The 15,155-nt window shown below is 45.3% G+C and overlaps 1 protein-coding gene across 3 annotated transcripts in view; it reads left to right on the top strand.

Moving 5' to 3' along the window:
• Positions 1–15,155, top strand: part of cdon (cell adhesion associated, oncogene regulated) — an 80,427-nt gene that overhangs the window by 19,066 nt on the left and 46,206 nt on the right. The window lies entirely within an intron of this gene.

Raw genomic sequence — 15,155 nt, 5'->3', positions numbered from 1 at the left:
ACAGAGGGAGGCATGGAGTGAGGGTGAATACAGGTTCACTGTCCCTCTTACTGCTTCCCACCCTTCCTCATTCCCACTCCCTCTACTGGGCTATTGTCCACTGTCCCCCGACCTCCCCGTCTTCCGGCTGGGACTGGAGTAGTTCCCGATGGACGCAAACAGGATTAGGAGCACCCCCGGCTCCAGTCATTCTCTGTGGATTTGGGAGTGTTACTGCAGCTTGGCTGGGCTATGGTACTTTAATTACCCCCACCACCAGGGGGCTTCAGAGCAGCCCGGCAGGTAACAAGCTGGGAGCGGGAGAAAAGCTTCTGTCTTTACATGGGAATAATCCCTCGGCCGCTCTCATCAGGTCAACTTGTGCTCAACGCTGACAACCATTCCTAACTCTCACTACGGGGATTTAGCATCAGCAGCATAAAGAGAACATTTAATGAAAAGCCAAAACTCTGAGTTTATATTTGACATACAACAGTGCAACTGTTGAAGCCACATGAACACGCAGCTGCAAAGCTGATTTTCATGTCATGCATTTTTTTAACATGGGACTGAGCAAGCATTTCTTGTTTTATAATGAGGTGAAAGATGTATGGAAATACTTGACCTGGCTTAATGTCACTTTTTGCGAGATTTCTGAATAGTTTCGAGAGTCTGCATATGTGTGTGTGTGTGACGGCAGAGACGGTGAGTGTGTGCTCGCGAGAGAGAGGAGGTGGTAGACTGTGGGCACAGACAAAGGTAGGTCTGTTTGCCTCGTCCACTGACAACCTGTGGAAAATTCCCCACCAGTGCTGTGCCAAGATGCCTGGCCCTGCAAGGCAGGACTCCAGAGGAATGTATGAGGCAGACTTGACCGGGAGTGCCAGCATTTAGCCAAGGCCAGAGAGGTTGCAGGGGGCATGTCCTTTAAATCCACAGATTTTGTTTTGTTAAAAAAAAAATCTGCATGACTATATTCTGGTTCATTGCATCCATGTGTGTTTTGGCTGAAACATCGAGGCCACAAAATATGAATACTGCAAGTAAATTAATGCGATAAAAAAAAATAATTAAAATAGTCCTACTAATATACCGCTTTTTAAAAACTACGCACCTTAGTTGTAGCTGACTTGCACAATTTCTACCGAGCCTAAGTGGGCTGCTGCTCAGACAAGGAGTTCCCCGGATGGTCCCGTTAGCATGTTAGCATTCATGGTTTTGTTTCAGAGCAAAAGAGTAGATCTTTTCTCTTTTCTTTTAAAAAAACAAAAGTTAATTGTTCCAGTTACAGAATGCAAAATGACTGAAAATTAAAAGTAAATGATCTGTCACCATTTATGGTGATAGGTCATAACCTCCAGTACGTCTCTCTCTGTTTCATTGCAGCTCATTTTTGGTCAGCTGCCCTCAGGCAGTTCACCTGGTTGCCGAGCCCCAAGGTGTCAATCTGGACCAGGTGTCCCTTTTTACCCATCCCCCCTTCAGTGACGCATATCTGACCCGCAGGACGCCAGCCAAAATATCTCACCCCACCTGCGCTGGAGGCCCGCAATTCTTTGGTTGGAGGATACGCTACAGTGACCGTGAACTTCCAGCAACGGAACTGCCTAAATGTGAGACTTTGCTAATGAGCGTGAGTTATTGCCTCGGATGGACATTTATAATGAATTATGAACAGTTATTAGGGCAGTGGGGTGGCATGGTGATTAGAGAGTCTGTCTTTCAAACAGACCCTGAGTTCAATCAAGTTTGACAGCACAATCACTCTGGGTGCCACTCTGTTGTTAATGAGGAGCTGCGAACGCCTCACGGCAGCGATTGAAGTGAACGGAAGAGAGATTCTTCTTCGTCTAGAATATTATTACAGTAGATCTCCTCCAGAGAACAATTTCCTCAGGTGCTGTCACATTCACTGTGTTGTGATGGGTGCAGAAACGAGAATTGTCCTGTCTGCCAAGCCCCCCGTGGATCCCACCGGGGGGCTCTGCTGGGGCTACTGAGCCTCCTTCAATCAGACTCAGGAGCCCCCGGAACCACTGCGTCTGGCCCTGTTCAGGGCAGCCCCCGAACCTCTTTTGACTAACGCTAAGATTCATTTGTTTTGCTCCAGTTTTCTGCCGCAGCAAAGAAGCAGAAGGGCACTAAGACAAGCTGCTGGGTGCGTGTGTCTGCCGTGTAAGCGTGCGTGAAACCAGTTGGGGTTCGGAGGAAAGACACGCACAAATACATAAATAAACACACATATGGAAACCCACATACACAATGGAGAGAGGTCAGCTCTGCCTTGCCCCCACCCTTGCAGACATTCCTGCAGCACCTGCACTCACTTAATATTTTGGCAGAAGTGGGGAAAAAAAAAACCTCCTCTGCTCAGCGCCTGTCATGTTTGTTCAATGAAGGAAACAAGTTTGGTTTTAATTAGAGCTCCCGCCAAGGGCTGAGGTAATTGTCACTCTGAATGTTTTGCTCTCTTTTTTTTAATATTTTGTTGCTTAATATACGTTCAAACCGAGCTGAGTGGAGCTTGTGCTTGCAGAACAAACGGCATTTCTCTGAGCGTGTTTTAAAATGTGGTCAGTGAATGCATCAATGTTAACAAAAAAAAAGAAAAAAAAAATTCGAACTTACACATGCTGTGTTCTTCCAAAGCCCACGTCCAAGCATACATGTCTGTCCTGTCCCTCCAGCTGTTTTTAGACCGGAACAAGCTTTAGTCCTCATGGGGTCCTGGGTTCTGCTCTTACTAACCTGCTCCCCCGTCATCTCTGCACCTGTAATTCAGCTGTGGCCTTGTGCAGCTCGTGGAAATCCCCATCCAATTAATCTGAGAACATCATCAACATCTGCCGCATCGAGACACCCGCTGCTTCAGTCAGACACAAACGCATGCACACTCATTTAAATGGTAACTCGCCTGCACTTTATATTATTGTTTTCTGCCTTATCTATGCCCAAAGCGCTTTATATTCACTTTTCATTCACCCATACACTCTCACACTGATGCCAGACGCTGCCCGGAAACACCCATGTGTTTACTGTCTTGCCCCAAGACATGTTGATATGTGGACAGGAGGAGGCGGTGCTGACCTCTCTACCCACTGATCCATAGCGTACAGCTGAGTGCCAAACTTTGCATCCCCTGACTTTGACAATTTTTTTTCCCATCGCTATTATATACATTAAATGCTTGCTTGTCTGCCATGGACAACCTTCTTCAAATCTATTCACAGGTTTTTCCTGATATTTGCATCTGGGAAGGCCGCGGTATAACGTTCACCCTACACTCTCATTTTTAGCTTTTTGACAGGCAGGCAATGGCTTCCTGTGGCTTTTTCTCCCAAACAGTCCAAACCTGTGCAGTCTACACTTGACTGTGGAGATGTGGACTTTAAATCTGTTGCCTTCAAAGACTTTCTCGGGTCCCCTGCTGTGTGTTTTGGATTCTTCCACGGCTCTTGAGAAGGTTTCCTCGTGTCTCTTATTTTATTTTTCTCGGTGTTCCACTTCTTGGAAGAGTTTCAGTGTGTCCACATTCCTTCCATTTCTGGATTATGGTTTTCACAGCTCGTAAGGTTATCCCTAAACACTTTGAAATATTTTCTCGTTCCTTCCCAGCTTTGTGAAAGTTTACCAATTTCATTTGGCGGTCTTCTGAAAGCAATGTTTCTGATCCCATTGTTTTTGTTGCTCTCGGCAAACCGTTTGGCAATCTACGCGCTTGCAAATTTAGAGTGCAAGCCCAATTGAACACACCTGGTGCCACTCATCAAGATCAGACACCTGATTTTACATCATAAAGTTAATTCACCCAGATCAGCGTCAATATAATTTTACTCTAACTTTGTTTTTATACGCGCCTTGACCATGTTTGTGATAATGAAGGAACATCTGTACTAGATGGGGATGCAAACTTTTTTCAGTCGATTGCAGGAGGACAACGCATTAATAATACATACAATCCCGGTGGAAAACTATATTTAACAAGGTTGGCAAACTGACTTCACTACAAGCTTGGGAGAATGTAAAACACACCCACAAAAATTTGACACCCTGCTTCGTTCATTATAACTTGAGTAAGCAGTGCTGACATTGATTGACAGACTGTGCTCGAGACAGGAAGATTTTTGATTTGTCTGTCTGCCAATAAGTGGATGAGAATCAGGGACGTATTTTCTCCTGTGTTTTGCTCGACACTGCTTAAAATGACTTGAGCACATGCTGAGCCTTTGAGAAGGGTTTTTATTTTGATTTGCACCAGCAGGGGATGGAATGGAGCCTTGCTTGGTCCCTCTCCATCCAAGCCCCTGTGGACCCATCAAAGCTGCGCTGCAGTCCAGAGATGAGACGCCATGGCGCTGATTTACTATTCAGAGGTTATTCATCGCCTGTGGATAAAAAGACAATTGAATTATGCTGTTGAAACAGCAAGGGCTGGGTCCGGCCAGAGCAGTTCAGGACCGATGGGCTGCATGAACCGAAACAAACAAAAAAGACAGAAAGTGATGTTTGAGCTTTCTGATTTTTTGATTGTTCCAGGTAAAAGGCAAGTGCCTTCGCTCTAAACAGGCCTCATTCATTTCTGAAGCATTTGTTTTAGCAAATACACGGATGCTGAACACATCAAGTAAATGTTCGGAGAGAACATCTTTTCACAGATCTTGCAGGAAGACATGGTGTTTTCTTTTTGGCCCAAATGTCCAATGTTATAGTAAAACAGTTTGCCTGAGCACAGCGTTAAATTAAACTTTTTATGGTTGTGTTCTTGGATTCACAACAGCTGGTTAAGCTAAGAGAAAGGTGGAGGTCTGGCTGAAAATAAAGCACTTTCTTACTAAATCAACTCACATTCAACGTGTTTATTTGCTTTGAAACAAATGATTTTTCGCCACCCTTTTGATGTCTAAGCTCAACCACACATAGGAGCTCTGGAGTGTGAACTACAGCATGCCAGTCCTGTGCTCACCCACCCCAACCATACCGGCAGCCCCTCGTTAGCGTAGTGCTTCATTCATTCATAAAGTGTGTTGCTTCGGAACACAATTGTCCACCATTTCCACACAAAAGTGTAACCGCGTTTGCATTTCAGCTTCTTGGGAAATGTGACTTTTTTTTATTTTTTATTTTTTTTTGGAGACAGGCGTCAGGTTTGGTATTTTGAGTGGACCCAATAGCAACAAGGCAAAAGGGGTTTGGTGAGTAGTAGTTTTATTAATTGTAAAGAAAGTCAAAGAACTACTGACACATACACACCACAAGGAGGACCAAACTAAAGACTAGAAATCGACTCAAAAAGGCGCACACATACAAATTTCAGGACTAAACAAGGGTTGAGTGGACACCAGAACCAGAAGGAAAAGTAACACAAACTAAACAGGGGAGGCAAAAACTACAAAAATGAGTTGTAGACACTGGAAACCGGAAGACAACCATTACTCAGGGCCGTGAAACAAAAACACAAACCTTAATATCAACACAGGGAAATTAGGACCTAAACATGAACGAGGGCTGAAGAAACTATGGAACTGAATAAAGGAATAGAACCTAAAACATCAATGTGAAAACATTAGAGAGACGAACCATGAACAAGGAAAGAAGGAAGACGAGCACATAAGAGGTGACTCGGACAACAAATGCAAACCAGACCAAGACACAGAAAGAGTCCAAAAACCATGAGGCCGGTAAACTTGGAGACAGTGTGTTGCATGGATAAGATGATGATCTGACAGAGAACCAAGGGGAGAGCTGGGTTTAAAAAGGTAGGGGAACAATTGTGAACATAGATGACTAGTAAAGCTGGAGAAATGAACTGGAGACAGGAAGCGGAGAAAAGGGGTAAAAATTGAAGTCCAGGGCAGGAAGCGAGGGGCCAGAGCCTCACAACAGGGCTGAATATGGACATCACAACAGTTAAATTATGGCTAAAAACACAAAAAAGTTTAAAACGTCCTTTACATTAAATATAAAATACTCAGCATTGATTTTAGAATAAGATCTTGTCTGAAGATAAAATCATCATGCAATTAAAGGATGGCTTCATTGGTTTGGAATTTTTAGTTTGAGTAGTAGATATAAATGAATGCAATTAAACTTCCCCTATATTAAAATATCTATCTCGCTCTAGCTAAAAAAAACATGCCTCCAGATGACATCACATGAAAGAAACGTTCAGTTCAGATCATGTTGTCTTGCTGTATTTTAATAAAAGGACGTCTAATAAAAAGCCAAAGAAAGCAAGTTGCCCTTTAGGACAGCAAAATTATTTCTGACTCGTTTCCAATTCCTTACTCTAATTGACATTGTGCTGTTAGTGTCAACCTTCAATCGGGCAGCAAAACGTTCGATGCCAAGTATTCTCTAGTCCCTGTGACCGCATTCCTCGTGTTCTCTATGAAATAGCTTATTAATCACTGCTGCAGAGATGCATACGCCAGATGAATCGAGGTGTTGGCAGGACATCCCTCGTTTCTGAAGGACAAGGATGTTTTACCCATTTCCCACTCGCTGATATTAAATTGAAAATACACCTTGAAATCCTGGGACACACACACACACACACACACACACACACGTTGCAAAAATGCAAAAAACATCAACAAATGGAAAAAACATTTTAACAGCATGAATCGGTGTATCCAGAACTTAACTCCATTGGGTGGCCTTTGCTTCGGGGGTGGCCCAGCATGGCAAACTATGAGCATCGATTGTGTACAGTGAGGGTATCAATTGTAACGCCCCCCTCCCCTCTTCGGCAAGGGGAACTTAACTCCCTGTGCCTCTCACCTTCCAGGACATAGAAGCTAAGCTGGACACTGGCCCAGATAAACGTGCTGCCTGCTCCAGCTGGGGTTGTGTCAGGATCTCCCGGGCAGTGGGGACAGGCCTGTTTTTGTCCGGCGGGAGCTGCGTGTGGTTCAGTATCTTAAGAGAGTCATAATCACATTGGTGATTGGGGTGTTAACAGGCCCCCACAGCTGTCAGAAAACGGTGCACCCTGGGAATGCATGACGAAGGAACTGCTGGGCCTCGGTTGGGCTGGGCTGCAGCATGTGCTAATCTCCGCACACACACACATGATGTGTACTGTGTGCTTATTCATCTCCGCAACGCTAACTTGGGTGGACACCTCATTACTTGTCCAAACACACCAATAGCAATGGCAGCGCGTCAACAGCTTCACCCAGTGTAATTTATGTGTCTTGTGAAAAGCCCCTGTCTGGGACGCCGCGTCAAAGCATTCTGAGCGACGCTGCGATGCGTCTTTGAACAGATGGTGAACTGCAGTAAAGGTTCTGGATTCAAAAATAAACACAACAACATGAAACAATATCATTTCAGAATTCAGCCCCCCCCCCCAAAAATCATCTGCTTTAAATTAACCCGGAAACATTCCCTCTTGGCTGCAGAGACATTTGGTACCGTTTGATGCATGAAGGGTGTCCCAGAAATAGGCTGGTGGTTACAAAAGGTCATCTATAGGGAACTCTCCTTATGACTCATGCTCCTGTCCAGGGGTCAGTCCTTCAGAGTGGATGTCAGATTCCGCATTCATGAGTCTGAGCTGCCTCCCCTGGATAGGAGGCATGTGCAGAAATAGGGGGGACTTTACCCCCAGGTGCACCAGCGTGCAGGCAGAGCGGGAACAGGACCGTAACGTTGATGCTGTGGTGCTATGGCCCAGCCGTGGCAGGGATACGGCAACGGCGACCAATGCCAGGCTGTCTCCAGGCTGCCAGGCAGGGCAGCGCAGGCTAGGTGGTCCGACCTTGTTTACCCCTTAAGCCGCACGCACAGGCTTGTTTAAACAAAGTGGGTGCTTTCATAAGCTTCCCCTCAGCCTGTGGACGTCATCAGGCAGGCATGTGTTGATGTGGCCTTTCCTTTCAGCACCCGGAACTGTGTACACCAGAGCTAGACAGATGTTGCCAGCTGCAGGACTACCCCTTGTCCCAGTTGTTGGACCAGAAAACCATGGGCCAAAAAGATGGTGGAACGGCATCAAAATCTTGGCTCTCTGGGTGCACTGATTAAGATTTGGATCACAGAGTCAAACCCTCCAGCCAACCATTCAACATTCTTTAACTGCACAGTACTGGCAGCTCTTTCTGTAATCACTGTAAACTCACTACATCACCTGTTCCCTGCTCCTTGCAGGTGATCCTTGCCCAACTCGAGCAAAACAGTTAAGACATATTGTGATCTTGATGACGTGGGGCCGGGTGGAAGATGGTGCAGTCGTATTTTTAACAGTCCCCGTGTCTGTGAGTAAGAAAGCTGGATTAGTTTTTCCAAATCAATTTAAAACAGGTCACTCAAACATCAAGCAAACATCAACCCCTGGTGCATTTGAAATTGAGGTTTCTGTCAGCTGAATGCCAACCAGGGCTTGTTCCAGGTTACCCAGGTCCAAAACAAAATAGCGCGGGAGAAGGTGTCAACGAATTAATGTTGAGATCGGGGCAAGAGTGTGTAGGGTATTTGTATTTGAGAGTTATGCACAACAAATTTGAATTAAATTAAGCAAACGTACGATTACACTATGTACTGTAAAAAGAAAAGAACGTTTGTGTAGATGTTGGTATCCGTGTCCAGACCACCGGTCCAATCAGCAGGCCCATATGACGCGGGTACGGCTGTCTCGTCAGCAGAAGCCTTCTTGCCGAGGAATTTCAATTACAGAAAATCTCCTTATGGCACTCCGCTGTCACTGATACCAGACCACATCCATATCAGTCGAGAGCGGTTGAGCGACTCATTAGTAGCTGCCACGAAGGCCACTCGGCTGCTGGCTTTATCATTGATCAAAGTACCATTTCCCCTAATGGCAACCAAAAGAGTGGAACAAGCAGCACTATCTGAGTGCTTTGATCAAGCATTCGCCTGCTTTCTATCACCCTTTTGGCCCCGTGTGGCCCTGCGTGACTCGGCATGGCAGGCCTGGCCTGGTCCGTGGGGACAGGGTTTAGAAAAGGTGGCTATCTCAGATGACCTCCCTCTCTCCTTACTCCCTCCCCCATAGCCAGCACATGAAAGCAAACAGAGGGCACGCTGGTCTGATCCCAGGCGCTGACATGAATTTTTGATCAATGACTGGTGCCTCTGAAGGGTCTTTTCTAACACTGCTCCTCTTGCCAGCCTCCCTGCCCCTGATGCCCCCCCTCCCCCCCACCCACTCCTCCCCTTTCCTCTCACACTAAAGCTTGGGCAACTCCAAATGTCAATGATGTTAGTTTAGCCATTGTACACGGCTGGTCGCATCTGAATGGGTGACTTGTCCCCAGGCCAGCCCCCTACAATGGCCTCCTTTCTCACTCTGACTTGTTCTCAGCATTTTCGCTCCCTCCATGAAGAGAGGGCTCTCTCTATGGCTCTCTTCGCTCTTTGGCTGTGCCGAGAATCATGGAGCCGTAGTTAGCTGGAGGAGAGAGAGTGGAATATTGTGTCCAAAGGCCAGGTGGGGAGAGAGAGAGGGAGATGGTGTAAAGGACGGACAGAGGTTGGGGGGTCAGTAGGGTGGTGGACCGTGACAGAGCAGTAAGTGGTTTTATAGCCAGAATTGTTACAGTGGACTCTGGCCAATAATTACCAGCATAGAGGAATGGCGGTAAATCTGGCTTTCACAGACAGGCTAAGCTTGTTAGTGTGCCTAATCAGACAGGGAAAGAGTGTGTTGATGTGCTGAAAGCTTGGGAACTGAGAAAATGTTCCCGATGAAGAGTGACAAGAGAAGATGAGATGCAGAGGTGGTTGAGAGACGGAAAGCTCAAACGTATATGGTGAATTTACAGATCGGAATGGATCAAAATTCCTCAACTGCGAGACAGAGAGAGAGAGAGAGAGAGAGAGACAGCTCTGTAAGTTAGGATCTTTTTAAAGACACAAACCGAGTGCAGCTGGTGCGGCTAGTGGACTCCTCAGTCTTTTGGGGAAAGCACAAATCAAATTTCAGGAAAGTGGAGACAAAAATCAGGGCATCGGTCATCTCAAACCAAATGTCAACTCAAGTCCTTAAGCAAATTGCAAGTTCTGATTCTATTATTGTTTACTGTATATTATATTTAGGGGACGGAGGTGGAGTGGTTAGGGCTGCTGCCTCAGAGCAACAAGGTCTGTGTGGAGTTTGCATGTTGTCCCTGTGCATGTGTGGCTCACAGTCCAAAGACGTGTTAGGTTAATTGTTGACTCTAAATTGTCCGTAGGTGTGAAAGTGAGCGCGAATGGTTGTCTGTCTGTGGGTGTCTCTCTGTGTTGGCCCTGAGACAGACTGGAGACCTGTTCATGGTGGACCCTGCCTCCCAGTGACAGCTGGGATAGCCTCCGGCCCCCTGTGACCCCAAGCACGAGAAGTGGTTACAGATAATGGATGGACAAAGATTATATTTACTTTGTCAAGTGAAATAAGAACCAACAAGTCAATTCTCATGCTGAGACCAAAGGAAAGCTGTTACCTGACATCAGAAAGCTCAAATATTTCAGCGCAAATATTCACAACTTGCCTTAAAAATTATTAGAAGTAATTGTTTTTGTGACATAAGCCTGACTCACATTTCAAATCTTCAGCTCTAGTGACACCCCCAACTTTCTGTTTGACTCCTCTTCATAATCAAACCTCCTGCTGCAGCTTTTTTTTCACTGCCTGCTGCCATAATTATGATCATTTGCTACCCTCCCTCACTTCCCACATGTGGCACACTTAAGAAAAAAAACAATAAGAATGTAATATACTCTTGAATAGCAGCTGGCTGGGTCTTTGCCAAATGTCAGAGCGGACGCATGCACACACGCACATATATATAAAACAAAACTAAAAACAAAAAAGGGCCCGAATTTTTCTCAGTGAGGCTTTTATAGACACTGAACATCTGGAGGAGAAGAGGCAGAAGGATAAAGAGGGGAAGTAACAAGTCACATGCTGTCACTGACTTTCTTCGAAAAGAATGTGGTCATTATTGTTGGCTTGAATAATGGTTATCTTATAATTTTATGCGTAATGAAGCTTATTTTACGTTTATATATTCATTCTGGGGTCGTCGCTCTCATTAAAAGTAAAGTTCTGTGATTGACTTTGGTCTTAGTCACAGAAATTTTCCATTGTGTCACTTGGAAAATTTTGGATAATTTCCCATCCTTCTTCATATGATTGCTATTGTGTTATACTGAACATGAACTGGAAGCCCAAAGCTTTTGCGGGAGTATTTCAAACACATTTTATTCTTTGAACAGTCGGTTGGAAAAATAGCAAACCGGGGTTTTCAAACACTGCTTTGTGAACTCCGTGTGCTGCCATCTACTGTTGCCTCAGTGAATTGCTCCCGTTGTTGCCGCCTGGGGCGTCAGGTACGTCCACATCTGGCAGGCACATGGCTTTTTACACAGATGTATGGGGGGGGGGGGCGGTGACCTGGGCTCTTTAATGCAGATTAAAGTGGAAAAGCGAGGAACAACAGAGACGAACAAAGCTATGTGGAGGCCCCAAGGCTCAAACGTACACGAAGCAAAGGTGAGGCTGCAGAAACTGTCCACAAACTGCACATCACATACACCACAGTACACAGTGTGGAGATTTCAATTTACGTAATATGAAAATAGTTACATTATACAATTTGTGCTTTAACTTCAACGTCTGACGATTCTGTTTTAAATTTAGATGTGCAACGTGACGTTCTGCTTGTGTCGACTCATTGTTCCTTCCGTTCCTCTGTTGCTCTGCTTAGACATGTTTCTCTCTCCCTCCCCTGAATTCCCTTTTTTACATAGAGGTCAGAGGTCAGGGATTGTGACCTACCCTAGGGGGGGTTGAAGGACTCCCCCCCCCTCCCTTCCTAAAGAGACGGCCTGTGTGTCCCCATCTCTTTATTTTGTATACACCTGAGTCTCTTATCCTCTCTTGGATCAACTGACAGAGAGCAGAAAGAGCTGCTGTATCCAGTTTCCAGCTCAATCAATAATTGCTCGGCGGCCAGTTGTATGGGGTCATTGTGCATGAAAAAACAGAGGGAAAAATCCTGGAAACTGAAAGCTCTGTTCATGCAGTTGAAAATAAAGCAATCAGTTTACAAATCCACTGGACATGATGGCGCCCGTGTAGAACTGAATTAGGTCAATTTGTCTGGTTACTCTGTCCAAAATATGTTTTCCCACTACTAATATCTATACGTTTTTCCACATCCCAAAAACTAACAGGCTGAGGTATTTCTAAAGGGAGGTTTTGTCATCATTACCTCGTTCAGGGAAGTTAGCTCGGATGAAGTCAGGTCTCAAAAGTAACATCAGACAGTGTGTGACTGTTCTCTTCGGACTAATACATCCGTGTGTTTTGATGTGCCCCCTACCTCCTTTGGCAGCAGTTGTACATGTATGTAAAGGCTGCAGGAAAAACAAGTTGCCTTACACTCCACTGTCTTCATGTGGCTCTGTCCAAAGCAACATTTTGTTGGCCCTGGTTGTGCTTTTCTACACATTTAAACAACTTGTCTCTTCTCTGCTCCTCACTCCACATGCTGACAAGCCAAACAGTCTGTTTGGGGCGAGGCTGGCCCCATCTCACGCATGTGTCTCCTCACGGCGCCTCCAGTGATCAGGATGAATTTTACAATCTGGTGCTAAAATGTTTCTGTGTGTGCGGTGAAGCCTCCTTTTGTCAAATATTGTCAGTTTGCAATTTTCTCCAGTTATCTGAACCAAGCTAATCTAAGAGCAGGGAGACACTGAGACAGAAACAGTCCAACTTGAGCAGGTTAAGAATACAGAGCTTGGTTTCTGTGGAATACGAGATTCTGCCCTTCAGCTGGTGGCATTCCTTTGCTCCTCAAACGCAATTATCTTTCCCATTTGTCTGTTTTTGTTTTCCCCATCCGTCCCTCTTATACTCATTTCCTGTTTTGAGCTACTCCAGGCTTTTAGCCCACTCCCCTCCCTACACCCCTTCCCATAAATATGAGAGCATATCTGTTATTTACAGCCCCCAGGGGCTACCTGTCATTCCCAGTTCTCCAATGTGATTGCCATGGTGACACCCACATTCCTCGGACTGACCCCCACCCTCTCCACCTTAAAGCCTCAACCCTTCATTCTTCATCTCTGCACCTGGGGAGGTGCAAAGCTGTTGATTAGAGAGTGAAGGAGAAGTAGACAGAGAAAATCTGGGATGGATGGATAGATGGGTGGGTAGATGGGTGGATGGGTAAATAGATAAATAGGCGATTGTGGCGCAGGAAGGTAGAGGGGTCGTCCACCAATCTCACCTTGAGGTTCTCCACGAATCCTGCAGTTGTTGGTTCGATCCCCGGCTCCTCTGATCACATGTCAAAGTGTCCTTGAGCAAGACACGGAAACCATCTTAGCTCCTGGTGAGTGTTGGCCAGCTGCATAGCAGCTCCCCCATCAGTGTGCGAGTGTTAAAAAGAAGCAGTGCAAAGGTAGAAAAGTGCTATATAAGTGCAGACCATTTACCATGAATGGGTAGGTGGATGGATAGATAGATAAACTCGTTGCCATGGCTAAAGAGGTTGAAGAAGAAGGTAAGAAGAGGCTGCTGTGAACCCATGACCTCCTGTGGGAGGCAAAGTTTCAGAGCTACAGACTAACGCTGCCTTTAATCTGTTTGTAAAATCATCAGCTGTGAGAATATCATGTAATATCTGCCATTTGAAAATCTCCCAGCAGGGATTTAATTTCCTCCTGAAGCTCTGACTCATGATGCTACTGTTACTAGAAGCAATGATACGTCTGGCTGTTAATAAAGAAGCAAACGCTAATCCCATTCACAGGCGCCACAGAAATCTGTTGTGTGTACGGAGACGAGACCTGTGCTAGTGTGTTAACATTTAACGTTGGGCGAATTAACCCTCCAGCCCAGCAGGTAGCATTACCCCCTAATTACATGGTTTCACGTTTTACCTTACTCATATTTAGCCATGTAATAGTTTACAAATATTTTGGTCCAGCTGGCGCTATAGTGTAACCGTGCACGAGTGCACCGGCGCTTTCTTGTCTAATCATGAATTGACTGTGCAACATTTGAGAAAACGCTGGCAAACACGGTAAAGTAATAGAGATACAAAAACTATTTCAAATGGAGGTCAAAGGGTATAAGACAGTAAATGTTACTTTGGGGTGTTGGCTTGTTAAAAAAATCCACCTTGAGGTTTGTGTTGTCTCCGACGCATTTCAGTGTTCTCTTATCACTTCCTGTATCATCACTGTCTCCATTTATCTGCCACCTATGTTCTGGATGAAAATGCCTAAACTCTGCGAAGAAGGTCACAGTGAAGAGCAAGAGAACTGACTTCGTTTTTTCTTTCGGTCAACATGCAACTCTCATCAATGAAAATAACCATGTATCTAAACCAACAGACAGCATGAATATGCCAATGTGCAAGTGCAAGCACTAGTTTGAATTATTATGTTTCCCCGTATGTGTAAATCTCATTACTTTCTAAATATTTGAAGTGTCTAAAACCAGTGCAACGTATGTTGAGTTGACTGATGTTTTTTCTTAACTTCCATAACAGACACTTGAATGAAAACCACCCTGAATTTCTCATCACCATAAACAGTAACCGGAGCTCTCTACCTTGTTATTTAACAGTGTGTTAATCCATCTGTTGCATTTATAAACTCTACAGTCCTGACCTGGAGCGCTTCACGAGCTCTTTCCCCTCTGGAACAACTGGTCAGTCCCGTGGTCTGGATCTAATGAGGCAGACGTTATTGTTGGCTCGCAGACGCGCGCATCGGTCTAAGCCTTTGTGCCAGGATGCCAGTCTGAATCCTCTGCTGCTGCTTTCCATCTGACTGCCAGTGAAGCTGCTCCACACCCGTGTGACGCCCACCTGTCCATCACTGTTTGTTCGCCCGTCCTTTGGGCTGCTGGGCCAAACCACACAACCATCTGCCCTCTGCCTGGCTTCTATCCTTCTGAGACATGGATCATCAAAGTGTTATTACAGCGTAAACCTCAGCAGACACACTGGAACCCTGGTGCTCTGGCACACTCCTGTAGATGTGAGATGGGAACGTTTTCATTTGTTCTGCTTTTAAAAACCTCCTTACACACATTGTTACAGTAATTAGCTTTACCTTTTTTGAAATGTCTTTCACCGTGTTGGCAGAACGCTTTTGCATAATCCAATCATTTCCCCCCCCAAACTCAAAACGTTAGTAGCTTTTTTCCAGTC

The sequence above is a fragment of the Channa argus genome, chromosome 6, assembly GCF_033026475.1.
Source record: "Channa argus isolate prfri chromosome 6, Channa argus male v1.0, whole genome shotgun sequence".
NCBI classification, from domain to species: domain Eukaryota; kingdom Metazoa; phylum Chordata; class Actinopteri; order Anabantiformes; family Channidae; genus Channa; species Channa argus.
Note: the sequence above shows the minus strand (reverse complement) of the source record. Positions and strands in the feature narration are given on the sequence as shown.